Here is a 24,297-nt window from a genome sequence, read left to right as displayed (position 1 = left end):
TGTAATTAGACACCCACCCCTCATTCATTAGCTCTAGCAATGAAAAAAAGATAAGCAAAGTTCCAATATACATGAGATAATAGTGTATTGGATAATTGTCAAACAGTCATAAATATAATGTACAAGTTCATACATTTTATTTTATTTTGTTTTGACTTTGATCTGACGTTAAGAAAAATTAATTAACAATGCTACCCCAACTCTATTCCTAGATCGATAAATAATCCAGCTTCCCTCAGAGACTTGTTTTAGGTAAACTTACTACTTTGTTTCTAATTTATTTTACTTACCATTGACTCTTCATCTCCTGGAGATTCTAATTATTCTTATGATAATTTTTACAATATGAAAAAGAAGGAGAATCTTTGACTTACTTTTATTAAGTAGCTCCTATTTTTTCTTTTCACTTTCAATAGAGCACTTTTATCATTTTCGATATATCATGGAGGGAAAAGAATACTGAGTTGACTAGAGTATTCAGTTATTGACTTGATCACTATTATTACGGATGTGTTTAACCAATATTTCTTCAAGAGCAGAATTTTAAAAGTCAACGACAAAGTGAAAGACAATTAGAAAGAGGAATAGAAAGGGAAAAGAGAAATAATGTATGTATTTCTTTCATTTTTCTAGAATTACCTAAATAGGGATGTAATGTGAAGGTGGTTACTCTATTCTGAATGCTCCAAAAAATAACACAGCTGATTTTTTACCCAAATGACAACAGACATGTTTTTGGCACGTCCACAGATTAGTCTTGTTTTTGCACCTGAAACAGCCTTTGATGATTCATCCAATACATAAAGAGTAAACCACTGAAAAGAGAGTAAGGTTACATGAACTATATATTAAATGCCAACTTATTTCCCTACCCATGTTAAAGATGGTATTCCTTGTTAAAAATCTGTTTCATGTAATAAATATTCATCTTATTATTGAAATAGTACATGCAAAATTTTTAAAAAGCTATTTGATTATTATGCTAGGAATTGATAACAAGAAAAATAAATTTAAACAAAAGATTGGAAATAATCCTAGGACTCTTTGGTAGCATGGGAAAGAATTTATTTCTCACTTGAATAGTGTCCACCTACATACCTAAAGATTTACTGCAGGGAGTTAATCAGTGGCCCATATTGGCCCAAGAGGGCGTATTATGGTTACATCAATGCACAGTGGGATGTCTCACTAGAACTAAATATAAGACAGCTTTGATTTCCTTGCTGAGGACCATCTAACCTAATTTTAGATAGCCTGGATCTTTCTCTGAGTAGAAATCATGCTCTGCTCTGATTCTATTGTCCTGGAAAGCAGGGTAAAATATGCATAAATTGACCTTTAAACAACCGCATTTTGAAATAATATAAAAGTGGAAAGGATTGTGCACATTCACACACAAGCACACACCTCTCTTTCTTCCCTTTCCTAGAAAATTAAGCTTAAAATGCAATAATACTGTTTGGATATTGCTGAAAAAAATGTAGCTAGTAATGTCAAAATCAGCCTGTTACAAAACCAATATTCTATTTAAAAGTGTGAGGCATTTCTAGTGACACCTCTATTCACTGCATATATTAAGCCTATTACAAAATGGCACAGGAGTGTTGCTTGCTTTCTTGACCATACTACTTCTTAAGTGTTTTGTTTCAAATTCACTTTCCTAAATTTCAACATTATTCATCTCCTCTGTGATTAATGTAGATGTGGAAAACACACACACACACACACACACAGCACTGAGCATTTCAGGCAGGGCAATCAAACATGTGGTTTCTCCAGGCACATATTTCAGCATCAGCATTTGTAGCTCAAGAAACCACCGATGAGTCAGGCTAACATAATCTTCAATGGAGCTGATACTTTATTTTGCACATATGCTACCAAGATTATATCATCATTCATGTTCCACTAACATTTTGTTAAGAACTCCAAAGTTTAGGCATTTTTGTTCAAACCATAAAAATCCAGAGGATGCCAGCCTCTATCCTGACATAATATGAACTTGGACATTTCTGTTGTATTTTTTTTTTTTTTTTTTTGAGTTGGAGTCTCACTCTGTCGCCCAGACTGGAGTGCAGTGGCCGCTCCCGGCCACCGCAACCTCGACCTGCTGGGTTCTGGCGATCCTTCCGCCTCAGCCTTCCAAGTAGCCGGAATTACAGGCGCGTGCTACCACACCCAGCTGATTTTTTGATTTATTGTAGAGATGAGGTCTCGCTGCCCAGGTGGGTCTCGAACCCGCGGGCTCAGGCAATCCACTCTCCTCAGCCTCCCAAAGGCGCGGGATTACAGGCTGAGCCACTGAGCCCGGCTGTATTTTTTTATATTGCATTAAAATAACATCAAATGTGAATCTGTAAAAAGTCAATGCTATGACTTCAGGTTATGAGAAAGCTTCTGTATAAATGAAGGGATGTTTTGTTTACTACTCATAATCCCAAGAGTGGCTGTGTGAGGTATATAATAAAGTCAAACACATTATGCATAAAAATCAATAAAATTTAAACAAACTAAATGTAACAATAAAAGACAGAAAAACAAAATATTCCTTAGAGTACCATAGACTATGTTAGGACTTTGAGACATGCAAAATAAGTATCACAGTCCTATTACAATAAATCTATTTGACTTTATTACCACAATGACAGCTAATTTGTAGGCAGATGACTGTCTATTTTGTTTACCTATATATCCCTATGATGTACCTTGGCATATAGTAAATACTAAATAAATATTTGTTGAATTAATCCAATTAGTTATCCAGTCCTTACAAGAAGCTGTTAGTATAACTGTTATTGTTAATGCTATTTTATTGCTATTATTTTACTGTTTATTATTATTAGCCTTCCACAAATGAGAAATAAGAGTGTGAGAGAACACCCAATCTGTAGTCCATTATGTCTGACTCCAAATCTTAATGCTAAGTACCATACTCTTTTGTCTCATTTTGACAAAAAACAGATTTTCTATGAGACAGAATGTGGGGGAAAAAAAGCCAAATAAATATTATAGAGCACTATAAGCTAGGCTGGTAGCCAAAATACCATAAATGGCATGAATATAAGCTAAAAATCAGAGGGCAGTCAGGATTAAGATAAACAGGGGAAAAAATAGCTAAAGCAGGAAGAGGTGGCACTAGTAAATTGACGCAACGAGGCACAACTCATGTTCAGCATCAACTAATAGATGTAGCTAGCTGTAGTACAGTGTGAACTGCATGGTGGGATTTCCTGGTTTGGGCACACGAAATATTCAAAGCAGAGTGGGAAAATGCTGCAGGCAAAGGTCAGTAATAAATTAGAAGCCAGGATTACAAGAAGTCTGGAATCTTTTGGAACCACAAATTAGAAATAAACTCCACATCTTTAAAATAAAATTCAATTAAAGAAAGAAAGAAATCAGAGGTGAAGGATGCCAGGTCAATCATAATATAAGAAAATGGCAATACTAGAGGGCTGGGTAGGGGTTCTAGTATTCCATAAAAGTCAACTACCCAGAAGATCTGTAAGGCTCCTAAATTCTAGAGGCCAGGCACCTGAATGCCATGTGAATTAAACCAAATAATTTATGAGAAACACATTTCAAAAACAAACACTGTAGAGATATTAAACCAGGGTAAAATAATGAAGATAGTGTAAATTAAAAGAGAATATTCAAGCCACGTGGAAGTTGTGTATGAGCTGGAGCCAACTACCTTGAATGTCTTTGAAAGACCTGGATCTGCTTGTCTTAGTCTCATATGCTTAATTAGTTTTGTGGCACTATGAATGTTTCGAAAGGCAGCACTTACTGTTGTTTGCCTTTTGACAAAAGGTTGCAGCACAACAATGATTTTGATATTGAACAATTTTTGATTCGAGTGTACCCTGACCTGCAAATATATGTGGGAAGAAAGTGTTGCAAGAGGCACAGGAAAATGCAATTGCAGGTAGAAGGAAATTTGGTAATAAATGTGTTCTGATAGGTTCACATAGATGGGTACTGAGAAACAGAGTTAGAAAAATAGCTCGGGGACAGACTGTAAAAGCCATGAATAAACCGGGCTCGGTGGCTCAGCCTGTAATCCCATGCCTTTGGGAGGCTGAGGTGAGTGGATTGCCTGAGCCTGTGGGTTCGAGACCCGCCTGGGCAGCGAGACCTCATCTCTACGATAAATCAAAAAATCAGCCAGGCGTGGTAGCACATGCCTGTAATTCCGGCTACTTGGAAGGTTGAGGCGGAAGGATCGCCGGAGCCCAGCAGGTCAAGGCTGCGGTGGCCGGAAGCGGCCACTGCACTCCAGTCTGGGTGACCAAGTGAGACTCCAACTCAAAAAAAATAAAAAATAAAAAAGCCATGAATATTTGACAAAAGAGTGGATATTTTGTCCTAGGGAATTGGGAGGCAATGGGAGACTTTGAGTTGGAAAGTACACTGATAAAATCATCATTTTTAAGAAAATAAATATGGCAACAGTGTGACTTATGAATTAAAGGTAAAAGTAATGGATGCCAATTAGGAAGCCACTGCAATCATTTAGAAGTGAAGTAAATAAAATTTGAGTTATATCAATGACAATAAAAAGGCAAAAAGTTTTGGAGTACTTGTAACACAGGGAATGATAGTGGGTTGGCAATCTAGTAAGGTTCTTTTAAATAATGAAAATTAGTCTTTACTGAGAGGGATGAAGAATATACAAATACAAATACACACATCCACAAGCAATCACACTTTTTGTACACTGTTTTTGCTTTAAGTCAGCAAGTACAGATGCCCCTTGACTTATAATAAGGTTATATCTTGATAAACCCAACATAAGTTGAAAATAACACAAGCTGAAAATACTACAAGTTGCATCAAAAACACGTAACCTAACCTAACCTAACCTACTCAGCATTATGATAGAGTATCGTATCACACATCACTAACCCAGGAAAATAACAAAATTCACAAGTCAGAGTACAGTGTCTACTGAATGCATGTTACTTTCACACTGTTGTAAAGTCAAAAAGTCATAAGTTGGACCATTGTTAAGTTAGTGCTGTCTGTCAAGTGCTCAATCATGGTGAATGTAAAGATTCAAATTGTGCTATTGGGTTTTAGGTATAAGGCTCCATCAATCATACCATCTCTATGTCTATAGATGCAGCAAGTCTTTATTTTTATTAAGTAAAAGTGCAGTTTTTTGAGAAATTTAACAAAGATCCATACAATAATACCATATGTGCAAAGTCACATACTATTTCAGAAAGTGTGATCAAAATAAATTTAGGTATTTAAATGTTATTTAAAAAATCTGTACTTCAGCCAGCACAACGTGTAAATACAAGCCTATGATGATAATAACACTGTACTATCAGCTTGAAAAACTGCACTGTTTTCATGGGTGATATACATTTGCATATTACCTACCCACAATGCCCACTGCTTGGAAACAGTTCCCAGGAAGAGTGCAGAACTAACTGACCCACATAACACTCAAACCCCTCATTGTCATCTCAGTTCAGGCTCTACTCTACTGAACTCTAAATAATCAGTGTCTTTTTTTCCCCCATAAATTTAAGGTTAAGACTTTCTTTTTTGTTGTTTTCCATTTTGGCAGGGTGGGAAATATTAACTAGTAAAGCTACTGGAACTGCAATCACCAACACTGATTTTTTTTCCACCCCTGAATATTTTTAAGTAATTAGATAGATGATGATTAACTCTAAAAGTATCAGATAATGTATATGATTTGCATTGTAGTATCCATCACATTCACATTACGAAGATAATATATTGTAGATTTATCAGATTTTTACATACCTGTGCAGATATTTGTATGTGAGCTATTCTTGACTATGGTAAACATCTGTTTTATTGTTTCAAGGTGCACTAGAGACTAAAGCAACACCTTAGCATAAGTTTTTGAGTCCAGAACTTGAAAGACATTTTAATTCTTCCGTCCATGTTATTCTATCAGGCGTTTACAATATGATGAAAATAAATGTATTTTATCTGGACTCTAAAGTGACATACTCTGTGTGATTTTGGATCTAATAATATGTCATTGACTACTTTTTGTTATTTAATGCTATTGTTTTTGTTTTAATGAACCCAAAGTAACAAATATTATAAATGGATAGATTTACTTTGAATTTCTGTAAAATTAGATACTAAAGGAAATTTTTTTTTGGCAGATAGAATTAATTATTAGGTTAAATACCAAATTTGAGACTTCAAATAAACTGAATCAGATAAAATAATACTAGTATAACAGTTCTATCTTGCTTTTAAAATAGTTTTATTATCAATGATTAAAGAATTAAAATTATGAGGCATTGCCTAATGTATCTGACAAAAGTATTTCTTTATTATCAGCAGTATTATAGGCTTTTCTTTATTATCAGCAGTGCTATAGACTTCTTTTCTGCCTATCACATTGTGTACTTGTACAAGAGGCTCTATCTCATGGCAATATTGTTTTCCTCACTGACATGGCAGGACATAATCTGAAGACTATGACATGAAAGAAAGTTATAGCCAATTCTCTGAAAAGCATATCCTTGAAAACATTCACAACACAGACTGAACATGTACATAGTTTTAATGGCTATCCACCTGAATGAGAAAAAGTATAACAAGCACAATTTTCACATCTAATTAATATGCCATTTATATCTTCAATATGCTGATTTCTAATTTCTAGTTTCTACACTAGTGTTCTCATATTCTTGTATTTCTTTCTATCTGATCTCATGCAGTTTTCATTGAGATTCAAACAAATGGGGATGTTTTGTTGTTTTAAGGTCTGGCCCACTTGTTTTGGCCTGCCCATTGCAATATGCTAGTCAGTTGTGCTCAAATGCAGCATCTGAAGAACGATTGAAATAAAGTAAGCAGTCTAGCAGGACCAATCAAGCTGAATAAAATAGCTTTGGGAAATTCTGAAATAGTAACACAATGGCTGTATGAGTGGGCTACAGTATGCTAGTAATTGCTTCTTGACCCTTTAGGCAGTAGAGTGAAATTATTTAAACCCATATTCTACACTTCTAGCTAAATTCTGTCACCCAAATTAGCTCTCTTCTGTCGTTATCTAAATCATTTTTCCTGTGCTTGTCAGGGCAGGAGTTTTTAAAATTATTTTATTTGAGTGCCCTAATCCAAGCTCAAATCATAAGTTGTGCTTTGAAGTAATTTTATATATTATATATATATATTAGCTATAGACTACTTTATATTTTATATTCCAAAAAATTCAGTTACTTTGATCATAATATCAAAAACTATATCAAAAACAAAATGCAAATTGACAGATATACATATTTGTTCCCTTGTTACCTTAAGGTAAAAAAAAATAGTAATAAAGTAAAGTTACCCTAAGCATTTCACATTGACAAAAAATAAAATAAAATTCAGCTGGATTCGTGTTTGTACAATTTCAAACAGCAAGGTATAAATCAATAAACTTTCATTTTACTGTTTGGTGCATTTTTTCGTTTGTTTTTCACTTGCTTGATTTCATTTAGAAAGGTTTTTCTACTACCAATTTTGTTCAAGGGAATAAGTCCAGGTTCCTAGTGTGCAAAAACACAGCCTGACTCTGGGAAAGCTCAATCAGAAACTAAACTTGGAACTGCCCAATGGCAATAAATATAGAATGCCAAGGTAGACAGAGAAACCTGTATAATACTGAAACAAAAGGAAGGGTGTTCCTGGCACACAAAATGATTTTCTCTCATACCAGAGCCAATGTCATATATATCATTGAAGCTTTTTAAATTTGAGCCTCTATAAATAGTTTTAAAAATATTTTAAAAATATAAACTAAAAAAGAAACACAGGTAAATAAATTCACAAAGGTTGTATCATATCACCGGCAAATAACTACAGTGACTCCTGATACCATAGCACTCTTTTGGAGCCAACATTTCAAAACAAAGATAAAATACACATTTGTATTTTTTAGTGAGTTGCTTTAGAAATGTTTAAAAATTGCGTACACAAGACCAACAAGAATGTATATTATTTGTAAACAGAGTATCACTTTCAATCCTCAACACAACTAGGAATTGGGCATTAACGTTTTTATTTTAGGGATGAGGACACAGTTGCTCAGAAAGAGTCAGCAATTCACTCTGGATCCAAAATAAGTTCCATCTAATTTCAAAGTTCTATATTTATTTACCAATGTTAATTATAATGGAATATATATTATGAATTTCATCTAATCAGAAATAATTCCAAGAAGTAATACTAAATATCTAGTATGTACCCAGAACTCTACTACTGGGTCCAGGGTTGGGGTAATAAATTAAGTCTGCACATAGTCTAATAACAGTTTTTGTGAGGAGACCAGCCTTTCTATAAATAATTAGAAGATTATTTTAAAATATTTAAAATTATTTAGATACAGAGTATGTACATTTTGTAGCTGATACAATTTATTTCAATGTCTATTTTGAAGATATCTGATATCTGAAGATGGTAGAGCAGAAAAATGGAAAGAAGACATATTTTTAGTCATTCAATCAGCCAATCCTGGAGTCTGTCCTATCTTTAGACTTCCTGTTCTGTAATCCTTGTAGTTTGTGCCTGCATGATTTGGTTTTCAGTAACTTAAGCCTGAAAGTATTATAAGTAGTACATATTATTCATAAAAGTGCAGAGAAGCTAACAACATCTAGGAAGAGTTAGAAGTAACTAGAGGTGTCTATTCGGTTTAGGTAACTTTTTATTTTCATAAGAACTAATTAGTTCAGGTAGCTCACCATGCAATAGAATTTTGTTTTTATTTCTAATAAAATTATTCTTCCAGGCATTGGGAATACCAATGTGAACTCTGGAGCTACTGAACTCTGCACATTAGAGATATTTAACATATCACAAGATGTTAGAAATTCCCTAATCCAGTGACATGATTTTTCACACAAGGACCTGAGGTCCACATAGCTAGTGACCAAATGCAGTCGAAACTTAGATTTTCATCTCCTTACCCAGAAACAATATTTCACTGAACATGATGTCCTGCAGATTCATCTGTGTTGTCTTAAATAGCAGAATTCCCTCTTTTTTTTAAATGACTAAGTAGTATGTTAAGTGAAATAAGCCAGACGCAGAAAGATCAAGATTGTATGATTTCATTCATATGTGGAATCTGAAAAAAGTTGATCTCATAGAAGTTGGGAGGAGTATGGTGGTTATCCGAGGCTAGTGTTTGGTGGGGAGGGGAGGTTGGGCAGATAATCTAAGAATACATATTTACAGTTAGATAGCAAAAATAATTTGAAGAGATCTATTACACAGTGTGGTGACTACAGTTAATGACAATATATTGTATTCTTGAAAAATGCAAACAGTGGATGTTAAATGTTTTCACCACAAAAATGATAACTATGTGAGGTAATGCATATTTTTATCACCTGGATTTAACCATTCCACAATGTATGTATACTTCAAGATATCATGCTCTACATGATAAGTTTTATATGACTATTTTACAAATAAACAAATTTCACAAAGACAAATAATATGGTAGAATCACCTAGTTTATAATCACATGGGAGATAATTTAAAAATAACGTTTCAAGGAACCTGATCCTAAACCAGGGGAAGTGAGAACAAATTGGAGGCTCAAACTTCACCAGTATATAGACTACTTATGTACCTAAGCCTGACTTGTACCCCACAGCCTTACAATAAAATAAAGGACAAAAATAAAAATAATGTTTTAATATATAGGTTAGATCAAGCAAATCATTTTTATTCCTCATGCCAGTCTTATATAATGCAAAGTAAATGTAATAATATTATACTTAAATATTGATTTTCATTAATGCCTTCTAGAATAAAAACATATTTGCAACTGTGTATAGTGTTGTGACTAAGTTCTGGTCAATAGGATATAAACATGTATTGTGGTCCCTTTTGAAGACCTTTAAAAAGATAGCCTAGTACCTCCTCTCCTCTTTCACTCATCACTCCTGATATTTCCAGTGTTTAAATTATGGCTGAGTCATTAGGATTAAGACTGCTCGTGGGTACGGGAGAAACAAGAATTGCAAGCATTCTGACTTCTAGATAATTATTAAACTGCCACACCAGTCCTGGACCAACTGTGTGTAAAACAAATCAGCTTATTTTATAAGTCAATGTTTTGGGGAGTTCTCTGGTACACCCACTCAATTATAATACAAGCATCTAATATTAAACAAATTATATATTAGTTTAGTCAGAATAGTAATGTAGAAAGTAAGAGGTACATATATGTTTTGATTACATAACTACCATTGTCTGAGTCTAATCTTGTGTACTTGGTTATATGACTGAAAATTAACCAGATAACATTTGTTATAGTCCTGTGATATTTGCTTGGGGACATGTTGAGAAGTCACAAGCACAGACACAACATATATACACACGCATACAGAGAGAGGGATAGGGAGAGGGAGGGGAGGAGAGAGAGAGAGAGAGAGAGGCTTTTGTATAAATGCTCAATGACTATTTGCTTCTCTGCACCATAGAGCATTGTGCAGATTATTTTGCAACAACAAAAAGCTGCACCAGGAAAACTGTGTTGAAATTGAATAAAGGGTACTGTATCATTTTAAAGAAAGAATCTTCACAAAGAAACATACAAATGATTGTTCAATCTATTGTGTTTAACAGAATCTAATTGGACAGTCTTCAAAAGCATTATAAACATCTGCCTCAATCCCAAGTTGAGAGTGAAATCATGGATTTATAAGAACTGTCATTCTAGTTTTTAGTGAGGAGTTACCTGCACCATTCCTGTTAGCTATACTCTTAACTCTCCACAAGCTCAGAATTCCAAGATGGGAGTTATTAGATAAATTGAGTATTCAGATAATTTGGTGATTGAATACTTTCCAAATATGAATGCATAAACATTATATCAAAAAACTTATGTTCTGTGCTAAATCATACTGTCCTCCGGATCTTTCTTCTACCCTTCCTCCTCTTTCTCTCTTTCTCCTACTTGTTCTTCTCTTTGGCATCTTTTAAAGAATTTCTCAGACCTGCATAAAGACTATAAAGTATTGTCATTGTAATATATTTCTATAGGATAAAAATGATTGTCTATATCTCTAATACAAATTATGAAACTAGGAAGTTTCTTTTTCTCACAGTTTTCAACTGTCTTCTCTCCTGGGGAGTTAAATGGAAGATTTTGGCTATTTAATTGTTTAGATGTACTGATTTGGGTGGGTCACTGCATTTCTAAAAGTAGAATCATTCAAGAACACTGAGCGTTTATATTCTATCTCTATAAATTTGTCAAATTAACCAGGCATGCACAATTTCAGAGCTGAACTTTTTACACTTCAGTTTTGAAGTCAGTTTCTCTTAAAATTTACTCTTTGGAAAGAAATTACTTTTAAACTACAGATCCAAACATCAGGAGTTTATGTTAATAATAGTTTGAGTTGCAAATGCAGTAAATCTATTCTCTACCTTGATTAGAACTGTCTTCTTATCTTCTCCCCTATTCAGATTACATAATTGTATTCTTAAGTACTTTTGAATATTAGATCACTTCAACCTGTATGCCTGAATGGTTCTGTAGTTAGTTTTAACACTACAAAAAAAAAAAAATTACTTCTACCAACTACACTATTTTCTGATTGCAGGACTTTATTATAGAAACACTTAAACATATTGTTATGATTTTGAGTTAGATGTAATTGTGTTGCATACAATCTATTCTCTAAATTGGCGGGTTATGTATGTAAACATTCATTTATGTCTTGAAACAGATATCTTCTTTATTCAATAAATATTTATTGAGTATTTACTCTGTGGAGACATTAAGAAAAGGGACTAGGAAGATTTATAAGCTTAAATATCCAAACTTAAAGATTCTATCAAACAATAGATAAGACAACACGCATATAAATGATTTTTAAGGTGGCTTATTATAATTGCTTTAAAAGCAAGGCAAATAAAACAATGGAGATATCACTTTTTTATTAATCAATATTTTTTGTTATGGTTTTGTGGGGTACAGTTAAGGGTTAGGTGTACAATTACGTTTCATTCAGGCACCCTGTTGATAAGAGGTGTTTTCCCATCCCCAGACAGATATTTGCTACTGTTAATCCCATCCCCCTCCCCCCGCATAGTTTCCCAGTACCGTCAGTCATTTTCTTATAGTATTACATTGGATGTTCAAGGTCCATTATATGAGTGAGAACTGTGATACTCGGATCTTTGTTTCTGTAAGAGGTCACTCAGTATTATAGACTGTAGTTCCATCCAGGTTGCTGCGAAATTCATGATTTTGTTCTTTCTTATGGCTGCGTAGTATTCCATCGTGTATATGTACCACATTTTTTTAATCCAGTCCTCTTTTGATGGGCAGCATGGTTGTTTCCAGGTTCTTGCTATTGTGAACAACGCTGCGATAAACATACGTGTGCAGGTATCTTTTTTATAGAGTGATTTGAGTTCTTCAGGGTATATTCCCAGTAGGGGGATTGCGGGATCATATGGAAGGTTGATTTTTAGAGCTTTTAGGAATCGCCACACTGCTTCCCACAGAGGTTGCACTAGTTTACACTCCCACCAACAGTGTAGAAGTGTTCCCTTTTCACCACACCCTCTCCAGCAGCTGTTATTTTTTGAGTTGTTGATAATTGCCATTCTGACTGGAGTTAGGTGGTATCTCAGTGCTCATGGATCGGAAGAATCAACATTGTGAAGATGTCCATCTTACCTAAGGCAATCTACAAATTCAAAGCAATACACATTAAATTACCAACAACATTCTTCTCCGACCTAGAAAAAACAACACAGGAATTCATATGGAAACACAAACGTCCAAGAATAGCCAGAACAATCCTCAGCAAAAAAAACAAAGCAGGTGGTATCACAATACCGGACTTCAAACTTTACTATAAAGCTACAATCATCAAAACAGCTTGGTATTGGTACAGGAACAGGCATATAGATCAATGGAACAGAATTGAGATTCCAGAAGCAAAACCTCAATTTCTCAACCAACTCATCTTCGACAAAGCCCCCACCACCTACCACTGGGGAGAGGAGAACATATTCAGTAAATGGTGCTGGGAAAACTGGCTGACCACATGCAGAATATTGAAACAGGACCCCTATCTATCCCCATGCACAAAGGTTAACTCCAAATGGATCAGAGACCTAAATGTAAAACCTCAAACCATAAGAGCCTTAGAAAAGGAAGGAAATACCCTCATGGAAATCGGAACTGGCATCCAATTCCTGTACAAAACCCGAAACCCACAGGAGATATCACTTGTAATGAAACAACCGGGAATGATATGAAATGGAAGTGGCATTAGAGCCAGGTAGAATTTTCAGCAGGCAGAACTCAAAGGACTATTTTCTTGACCGAGGAAGAGGGAAAAGAATCAAAATAAAAACCCACCCTATTCAGCATGGCTAAGGTTCAACGTATAGTAGGGAAATGGCATCAAACATGTGCAGAAAGTTGAGTTGGGGTTTTATTATGGGAGTTCTCAATGTCTGGTTAAGTATTTAGAGATTATTCAGTAAGAGAAAAAAGTAGAAAGATGGGGACAGACTGAATGCTGTTTCAGGCAGGTTGATTTGGTAGTCACTTGCTGGATAGGCTGAGCAAGTGAAAGACTGTCAGCAGAAATACAAATTAGAATCTATGGTATTAGTACAGACAGAGAAATGAGGAGGCACATATACAGTGTTAACAGAGGAAAGGAAAAACAAATAGGTGCAAGAACTATTACCAAGACCTAACTGACAGAATTAAACAGACTGTGGTGTATACAAATGTGACTGCCTTTTATTTTGCATGTTGATGTGCTCAATCCTGACTTGTACCCCACAACCTTAAAATAAAACAAAACAAAACAAAAAGAAATTAAAAAAAAAAAACAAAACCAAACATTACAGAGTCAGAAAAATAGAGAAGAAATAGCATGGACATCCAAATCTCCAGTGTAGTTAAATTAGAAATTACTAAGACCATTAGAAGAAAATGAGAAATCAGGAGGCAGGGTTTACTAAAATAACTAACTTTACTTTTTAGATTTTCAAGGAAGAAACAGAGCATCCACATGTAAATGTCTAGAAAGCAGTTGAAAACATGAGACTGATTCCAGTCAGAGAGAACTGAGTGTGAATTTGGCAATTTTCAAATTGGAAGTCAGATCTGAACACAAATGCCTGTATAAACTTACTAACAACAGCAGGAAAAAGATATCTCACCTTATAAAAAAAATAAATATTTTCTTCAGAGAAAATATGGCAATTTGCATATTTTTGGATGTAGATATTAAAAGGAAGCATTACTTCTGGAAGCCACTCCAGCTTGAAGGAGCTTTAACTGTTCTAGTCCCATAACAATGACTTGTACTCTCTATAACCACTGCCAAGAATGATCAACTTGCCATATTGGTATTTATTTGGTAGGATTGAATGCTTTGGAGTATTCTTATTCATTAACAGGCTGGCCTATCTTATTTTTGACAAGATCATAAATATACAAGAAAAGTAAAGAATACCTAGCTTTGTCACTGAATGTCAAATCTTAAAATTTCAAAATTATAATCATCACTATCTTTATGTCTCCTGATGATATAGGAATGGTTAGAAGAGTCTTCAAAAGTTGAGTGCTAAGTAACATGAATATGAAACTGAAAATATATCTATATTACCTTTCCTGGTTGGATCATATTGGATAACAAATCACTTGAGTAATAGTCTACTGAATAAGTGTAATTGTCATTGCTCTCATTTGCTGAAGGTATGCTATTTGGAAACTTATTTTTAAGAACACAAATCATCTACTTATCTATATTTTTCAATAGTTAAATATTTAGATAGCACTTCGGATATGTTGTATACACAGCTCTCTTAAACATGCCTTGGTTATTAATTATTAAAAAAATAAATAAAAATAAACTATGTGTAGATATAAAACAGAGACAGCTTGTATGTAAGTTCTGAATACTCTACAAGTCTATGTAAATATTCCTGAACTCAAACCACTCCTACAAGGCTTCATAAAGATATATTTTTCCACTCACAAAAAAAAAAGATATATTTTTCCACTCACTTCTCTATCTCTCAAAAGGAATAAAAAGCCGGGCTTGGTGGCTCAGCCTGTAATTCCGTGCCTTTGGGAGGCTGAGGTGGGTTGATTGCCTGAGCCTGCGGGTTCGAGACCCGCCTGGGCCACTTGGCGAGACCTCATCTCTACAATAAGTCAAAAATTAGCCGGTGGTGGTAGCGCGCACCTGTAGTTCCAGCTACTCTGAAGGCTGAGGTGGAAGGATTGCCAGAGCCCAGCAGTTCGAGGCTGCGGTGGCCGAGAGCGGCCACTGAACTCCAGTCTGGGCGACAGAGTGAGAGTGAGAGTCCAACTCAAAAAAAAAAACAAAAACAAAAAAAAAACAGAACAACTTTTGGTCTATTTCTTCATTGTGTTTGAATCAATTCAAATTATTTCAGTATCTACTACTACATCTAGAACATAAACACCAAATTCTATGTTATTGACAAGTCATTAAATAAAAAAGCACTTTCTGAATTCTGTATTTTTTAAATAAAATGTACAACGTTGCTTAAAAATAAATCTGCTCCCTACCTTCAACTGAGTTTTGTGTTATTTTGTTTTGGAAGGTAGCACTAAAAGCATTTTAAAAGTGGGAAAACTATTCTGTATAAGTTTACCAGAGAATCTTACGTTTTTCATATATATTAAAGTTGACCTTTTTCTAAATAATAACAAAACAATCTCATTGAATACCCAGTCAAAACAATTAAGGTAATTTAGCAATACTTTGAAAGTTATTTTCTACTTAATTTTATTTATTTATTTATTTAAGCAGGATTTATTGAGAGGACAGAAAAGCTCCCAGAACAAGAGGAGACCTCAAGGGGTTGCCCTAATTTTATTTTATAATAGGGGATATAACACAAGACAAAAATGCCAGCCACCTAAAAGCTTAAAAAAAAAAAAAAAAAAAGCACCAACCAAAGAAAATGTTTCCATCAGAACATACTATTCAGAAAATTAGAAAAAAAGTCTTGCTTAAGATAAATGGATGCAAAATGGAAGAAAATACTTTTATAAAGAGGAATGAATTACGTATTTATTACAAATGATATATTTGTAAATGACATAAAATTTTATTTTCTAAAGAGGAAATTTCCACATTTAATTTTTTAAATATTCTATAAAATTTAAAAATCTACATCAATAACTCCATATTCTACATTTAGTTATTTCTCTATTCTACAGTGGTAAAATAAGGTTTTGTAGAAATTTTAGCTAGCCTTAGAAATTAGGACTACATGAGAACAAAATGACAAAGAAGTAGCTTCTCAAAGTCAGCATCTAATTTGAAGTCTTTCCCCCCCATTGAACCCTTGAATTTATACAAAAACTTTACAGCAAATTTATTCAAATAAGTCCTTAGAGATTCTTACCAAATTCTTTGTGTACTTGGAAACAGAAAAAAACTATACTTATCCATAAAGTTACTAAAGAAACAGAAAGGAAAAGGGCAACCTATGTGTATTATTTTTATTATTCCTCCTCAATTATCAGCTCTACAAACTTCACATACATCTCCTGGGGGTACCAGGTGTAGATTAAAAAAAAATTACCTAACCATCTCCGAAATTACCCTATGTGTATAATCAGCTATCTAACTATAAATATTGCTAATACTATAACACAGATGTACTTATAACTTATACTTTTTCATATATTACATGTGCAAAGAATTTCACAGAACTCACCAAATACTTCCTCTTTCTGGTGTCTCTAGCAGAGAACAATAGCCTAAATCTATCAGAGTCAACAAAAAAGCATCGTACTTCCAAACTATGTCATAATGTTAAACTGTATCTTACATACACTTGGGGTTTTGTCTGCAATGCCAAAGAAGACCACAATCAATACTAAATTGCTAACCCCAACTATTTAAAAAAAAGGTTTTCTGCAGTTAAATAAAGATTGATAAGCTTGAATGTTAGCTTGAGGAAATAGCCTATTCTTTTCTTTCCCTTTCTATATTTGCTTTTGCCAAACTTCACTCAGGCTGGAAATAATCATAATAATTGGAACCAGCAGAAGGAAATAGCTGATGCTGCTAGGCAAGATGAAATAAATCTGCAACTCAAGTAATACTAAATATAAGCTCCACATGATCATACTAGAACGAAACACCTGAGATAAGACAGTTCTTTAGCACCAAATCCCCAAGTTTACATATTATTATTAGTAGATACATTTTAGAAATGCAATATTTATAATGAATCCAGATGCCACTGGTATAAACAAATAGTAGATTTATGTTAACCTTAGCAGTAAGACTAACAATTCCCTAGGAAGAAGAAAGAAGACAATTAATGTTTTATTTCTAAGAAAAATATTCATACAAAGTGATAATACAAAAAAACTTTTACATTAACAAGATAGTATTTGTTTAAAAAAATCCAGAAAGCAGAGAAGTACTGTTAGGGGAGTTTAAAAAATCTTTGCCATTCGTTGCATTTTATTTTCCTTGTCTTTTAACACAGTTCTATTGTAGTATTTTTATGGTTGCAATATTGAAACAGCAAAATAAGAAGTATAACTCTTCTAAAAGCTTATGAGTTCAGCATGAAAATTAGCGATTAATCTTGAAGTGCTGGAATCATTCTAAGATGGGAAGAAGGGGAAGAAATGAATGCCATTTCTATCAGAAAATTTGCAGGTGTAGAAAGGCAAACTGAACTAGAAAATTGGCACATTTGAGTACTATTACTGCCTACTTTGCAGTTTGGAGCACCTACCTAGGGGGTTAGGTCATTTATCCACTAGACTCTGCCTTATTCTGTTTTAGCAATATAGCAAAGTGGGTACAAGCATAGGCTTTTAAGTTATGCAGCCACTTAGTACTGAGTGATTTGGGGCAATCTGTGCGACCTTGGACAAATAATGAAACACTTTGTGCTTCAGCTTCCTCGTGTTTAGTTGATATGATTAAAAACAAAAAAGCTGTCTCCATTGAGTTAATGTAAGCCTTAAATGAGTGTAATTAGATGTGAAGTGTGAGTTTTCTTGTTTTCCTGGAATGCAGCCAAGGCTTCAAAGCTGAGGACAATGGGAAATAAGCAAGTTATCAATCATATCCACACTAAAAATCAGTTCAAAGACCATTACTTCAAACAGCCTAGATAGGAAGACAAAATATTTGAAGAGGGATTCTATGAAAAAGATGCCATGAAGGCAATCCTGATGGACAATGGAGTGTCATCTCACTTTCCTTCTTACTGGTGTGGAGTGTGCTGCATTCAAGAAAATGTTCACCTAAGGGGCACTCCAGACTAGCTGCTTATTGAATTCTTGAGACAATTATAGTTTCCTCATGCTGTTATCCATAAGTAAATGTGAGAGAGTTGGTAGAATCTGAAAGGGTCTCCCACAATCCTGAGGCATACTCATAAAGATAGGACTTGGTGCCTATTTAGCAGAAGAATTCTGAAGGTAGGTGTCTAGGTGGAGCTGCTCATGCTATTTGGACAAGAAGAGATGTGGCTGCATTTACACTACAAGATGGGTCAATGATGCATGAGGCTTTCCATAGCAAATTAGACACCTCAGAAGAAAGCAAGTAAAAGCTCTTATCAAAAGAATGCTCCCCAAGAAATCTCTGTGCTGAGTAAAGGAGATAGCAACAAAAAGTTTGGAAGTATAAAGCAGTGGGCAGAAGCTGATAGTGGTATTATAGATGGTCAGGTTTAGAATCCATTGCCCGGGTCAGAAAAAAATGCTGCAATAGTCATAGTGAAGTATGCAAAAAGTGACAAGACTGTTGCAGTGTCTTTGAGGAACATATACATATGATTCACAACAGAAAACCAGCATCTGGATGTCTGAAGTAACAGAGGACACGTAGGAGAAGATTTAAATGAACTAAAGAAACAAGCCTTTGCTTCTTTATTCTTGTCCCTCCTCCTTCTTTGCCCTGACCCCAGAAGAGACAGAAGAAGTTGGGGGTTGGTAGGAGGTGGAGCAAAAGATCAAACAGACCACACTAAGCTCCCAGATTGCTGGTTTCCAGAGTTCCTGGTGAAGACTGATGGAATGCAAGGTGAAAGTTTGTATTTGGAACAGAGTTTCATACCTAAAACCGAGACTATTCTGATACATGAAAGTAACAATTATAAGGTGAGACGGGGATGTTGTCCAGAGAAGAGGAAATAAGATCTGACAGAGTGCATTTCAAGGCAAGGGTAGGTGAGGGAAAAAAAAATACTTCTTTTTTGCACCCTTTGAGCCAATCTGTTTAATAAACTGGTCAAATGAGATGGTACATATGACTGAAACATAGTAAATGATCAAGACATCATTGTTGTTATTATCATTATGAAATATTTTTGAATTGTTGTCTCTAAGTAAATTCAGCGATGTTTATATTGCAGTGCTAAATTAGACATAAACTTTCAAATTCAACATCAATAAATTTAGGGAATACCACATGACTGAATAAAAAATAAGAAAAACAATTATTTTGTCTTATCAGCCAAACATATGAAAATATTAAGAATAATCTACAAAAATGTATTCTTAGTATAAAAATGTGTAAATGTGTACAGTGATATTTCTTGATTGAATAAGTTGTTATTTTTAATTACTCAATTGAAAGTCATTTTGAAGGGATAGCACATAAATACTACTTTATTGCTAATTTATCATGAACTTCTTAATGTTTCACCTCTATATCTTCCTTAGTTCTCAAGTAGAGCAATTTTACCTTCCTAAAACATCCTGGAACATTCTTATCCTGGATGAAAGTCTATCTTTTGGAGCAAAAGAGCCAATATAATTATTTCAATAAAGAAAATCTCTAATTCTAACTAAACTTCTAAGGTACCTTTTGATACTAACGGTCTATGATAATATCATTCTCCATCATTAGTAGGTAAACTTTCTTAGATGTTGATGGGTTTAATAGACTCACAACCCAGCTTTTCACAAGGTTTATACTATTTTGAACCACAGTAAGCATAGGTTACACGCTGCTAAACTATTTAACATATAACTTTTGAATTAAACAGAAACAAATTCCTTTTCACAACAGTTTCAGTGGAAGGCCAAAAAATACATTCAGCAAACTGGGAAAATCATAATTTGGATGAATTGAGCAAAATGCACTTCAGAACAACATAGAACATCATCATACCCTATTTTGGAAAACAAAAAATAACATTTTATGTAAAATGAGTCTCATAATGGAGGTAAGCAGTGATCAAACTGCTACAAATCTACCACAATATATCATAGTAAACTCTGAGTACATTAAAAAAGAAATTAGTTCAATTCTTTAAAATATTTTAAGGGTGGACCTATAGGTTAAAATGACTGTACATAATCAATGTTTATTGATTATGGACAAAGGTTCTTAGTGTATGTAATGATTAATTTTATGTGTTAACTTGACTGGGCCATGGTCAAGCAGATATTTTGTCAAGCATGATTATGGGTATTTTGGGGATTAAATTAACTCAAGTCTGAATGTTGAATAAGCAAGTTGCCCTCTCTACTATGGGTGAATGTCATCCCATTAATTGAAGAACTGAATAGAATGAACGACCTCCCCCAATTAAAGGAGGTCTTGTCCTGCTTGTCTACCTTCAAACTGGATTGCTGATTTTTTTTTTCCTGCTGCTAGGCTCTAACTAAAACATGAGTTCTCCCTGGCTCTCAAGCCTGCCAGCCTTGGACTAGAACATACTATCAGCTCTCCTAGGTCTCTAACTTGCTTACTTATCCTGTAGATCTTGGGACTTGTCAGCCTTCATACCTGTATGAGCCAGTTCTGTCTGTCTGTCTATCTATCTATCTATCTATCTATCTATCTATCTATCTATCATCTATCTAATCTTCTATTAGTTTTATTTCCTAATATAATGTGTCTCAAATAAATCAAGTATTACAAGGAAATAGACTCTTTACCATTCATTCATTCAGTGAATGTTTCCAAAACATTCTACCTATTTTATAACATCATTCCCGGTAAGCAAACAAATGTGAATTAGATGTTCTTGCTCTTGTACAGTTTAAGTGAAATATTTGATAACTTCATTGCTATAGCAAATTAAAATAAGTACATAATTTGTTAGGATATTAAGAATCAGGATCTCAACATATCAATTCTGGATGAAATAACTAAACTTTCAGGTACTGAAATTTAAATGCCATGTTTTTAATTTATGACATAATTGTGTAAAATTTATAGCTTAAAATATCCCATATTTCACTTCTGGAACTTTGAACCTGAAAAGCTACCCACAGAATAAGTATTTATTTCTTTTATAAAATTTAAATTTTATATCTTTAAGGTATACAGCACAGTATTTTGATATACATATACATAGTGAATTTTTTTCAAAAAGTTGTATGTTCTTACTATGGCCAAATGGAAATACTTGAATAATTTTGTATGTCAGAGGAAAGTAATTCATTACAAATATAGTTTCAATGAAGAATTCTTAGTACAAACAACAGAAGAGTTCGCAATTTCAAGATATACACCAAGTAGAGCCTAGAACTTAATAAAAATGTGCAAGGAGATTTGTCTTAAAGTAGCACTTCACAGAATGAAAAAGTTGGGTGTTGTTTAGCTTCTGTGATCCTTGAATTAAGACCAAAAGCATACAGTTGGCAAAGGCAGCACTGTTGAAGACAGAATTATTGCTATTATTGTTTGTATTGACTTACTAATGAAATAGAAATGATATATTTAGAGTTTAAAAGTGATACATTAATATTGTATATAATGAACCTATTCTACATAGTGCACAGTAAAAACTCAACTTAAGATGGTTGGCTTGTATGATGTTACAAATGTATGTTTCCTTTTCTCCCCATTTGAAATACTAAGTAAAAAATAATGTATTGCAGTCCTGTTAAATATAAGCATCCCTCAAATATCCACTGTTGGCCTCTTCTCATTCTCAATGCTTTTCTAAGGGACCATAGCTCCTTGCCGGGCTGTAGCTATTACTGTAAAAATAATGCATCTCAACTCTCCAAACTTCAGGTCCAACAATTCTGTGAGCTCCAGACACATATGACCAGAAACAACTGAACACTAGATATATACTGTCCGCCAAGCACCTCAAACACACTGTATTACCAGAGAAATTTTCTCGACTCCCTTTTATTTAAAGTAATACAAATTGGAGCAAAATGAAATAAGAAAACCCAGCTGGGCTCAGTGGCTCAGCCTGTAATCCCGTGCCTTTGGGAGGCTGAGGTGGGTGGATTGCCTGAGCCCGTGGGTTCGAGACCCGCCTAGGCAACTTGGCAAGACCTCATCTCTATAATAAATCAAAAAAATTAGCTGGATGTGGTAGCGCGCGACTGTAATTCCAGCCACTCAGAAGGCTGAGGCGGAAGGATCGCCGGAGCTCAGCAGGCGAGGTTGCGGTGGCCGGGAGCGGCCACTGCACTCCAGTCTGGGTGACAGAGTGAGACTCCAACGCTAAAAAAAAAAAAAGAAAGAAAGAAATAAAACCTGCTAAAAAATATAAAATAAGCCATTTCTAACTTACTGCTGTTAACATACTATCCTTAATTCCAATGCCTAATGTAAATTGTTTTAAGTAAAATCTTAGAACTATCTCATGAATATCATAATATTACTCATGCACTAAGAACTATAATATTCTGAAAGTAGCATGCTGCTGCTTCTGCATTTCTCAAAAATGGCATTTTTTTCTTTCTAGAACACCCTAAAGCAATTTCCCCTGTAAATTAAATTTTAATTCCTGTAGTTAATGACATCTTCTTCTACTCCACACACTCACCCCCAAGACAGAAATCTGAGTCAACTTTACCTCCTTCTGCTCTGCTTCACTACTGTCTCCCATTCAGTTGAATATAAAATCTTTTCACCTCACCTCTAGAGTATGTCTCAAGTTCACCTCCTCCCTCCATTCCCAGTACTGATGCCAGACTTTAGGCCTTTCTTCCAGTTTCTTCTCTCCTCAATATATATCCCAACCCAAATTTTCTCCCTCTCTTCTATCCCCTAGAAAAACAAAACAAAACAACAAAACAAAACAACCACTCCACATTTCTCTCTTGCTAAAATACTTTCAGTGGCTTTACCTACCTACAGAGTAATAGCTATAGACTAGGTTTTTAATTAAGGCCTTCCCTGACATGGCTCCAAGTTTTCTTTCTGAAAAAGTCCCCAGTTGCCATCAGAAGTATTCAGGTATCCCTTTTCTTTGGCCTCATTGTTTTGTAGTTAGTTTTTTTGCACAGGAGGATCATTTTCACCCTTTCCCACCTTCGATCACGCTCTTCTCTCTACTTCTCACTTGTCCTTTACTGAATCCCCACTCAAGCTTTAAAGACAGTCTGAAAGATCTTTATGCTGAGAAGCACTCCCCACTGGCCATCTTCCTTCTCCAAATAATAATATTCCTGACTGAAGTACATGAAAAATTTTACAAAACATTCCCACCTGTCCTATTTTGATTTTTAACAACCACCCTGTAACACAAGAAGACTGAAGCTCAGAAAAAGTTAATCTCACAAGGAAGTAATAGCAACAAACTTGGAACTGAAATCCAATTAGTCACTCAGACTCCAAGATCAACACCCCTCTATTTCTTCCTATCTCTCCTAATTACTCTAAAACCAGTATTTATTTCGGTACCATTACACTAAGCACAATGCTTTTAGGTTGGCTGTGTACATTACTGTTTCTTCTTCTACTCTGCATTCTTGGAAGGTAGGCTTGATCTTTACTAATGTTTTAATGCCAGGACTCAGCTTTAGCATGACATAAAACAAAAAAAGTGGTGAATAATTATTTATTCAATGAATCAAAGGTTCTTAATTTGCTAGACTATTCTTATATTGATGAGAATATAAGAATATAAGTATATTTATGTGACAAATACAGAAATCTAAGTTTCCATTATAATACACACACACATACACTCTACCCCTCTTAAACATTTATCCACTTATAGAGCAACTATTTATTACCATTTACTACTAAGCAAGTTTATTGAGGGAGTGGTTTTCATGCACTATTCCCTTTTTTCACTCCCTATTTACTCTTTAACCCCGTGACATCTGGCTTTTCTATGTCATCTACTGAAATGATACCAAATAAAGGTGACCTTCATTTTTGCCAAATACAATGGAAACATTCCAGGCTTCATCTTTCTGACCATTTCTGCTATATATTCCAGTGCTGACCACTCACTCACTCACTCAAAATTTAGACTGCTCTTAATTTCTTCCTGGCATCCCTTGGCATCTCCTCAAACTTTGATGTC

This window comes from Carlito syrichta, unplaced genomic scaffold (assembly GCF_000164805.1).
Source record: "Carlito syrichta isolate Samal-C Ts95f unplaced genomic scaffold, Tarsius_syrichta-2.0.1 Scaffold305684, whole genome shotgun sequence".
NCBI classification, from domain to species: Eukaryota; Metazoa; Chordata; class Mammalia; order Primates; family Tarsiidae; genus Carlito; species Carlito syrichta.
Note: the sequence above shows the minus strand (reverse complement) of the source record.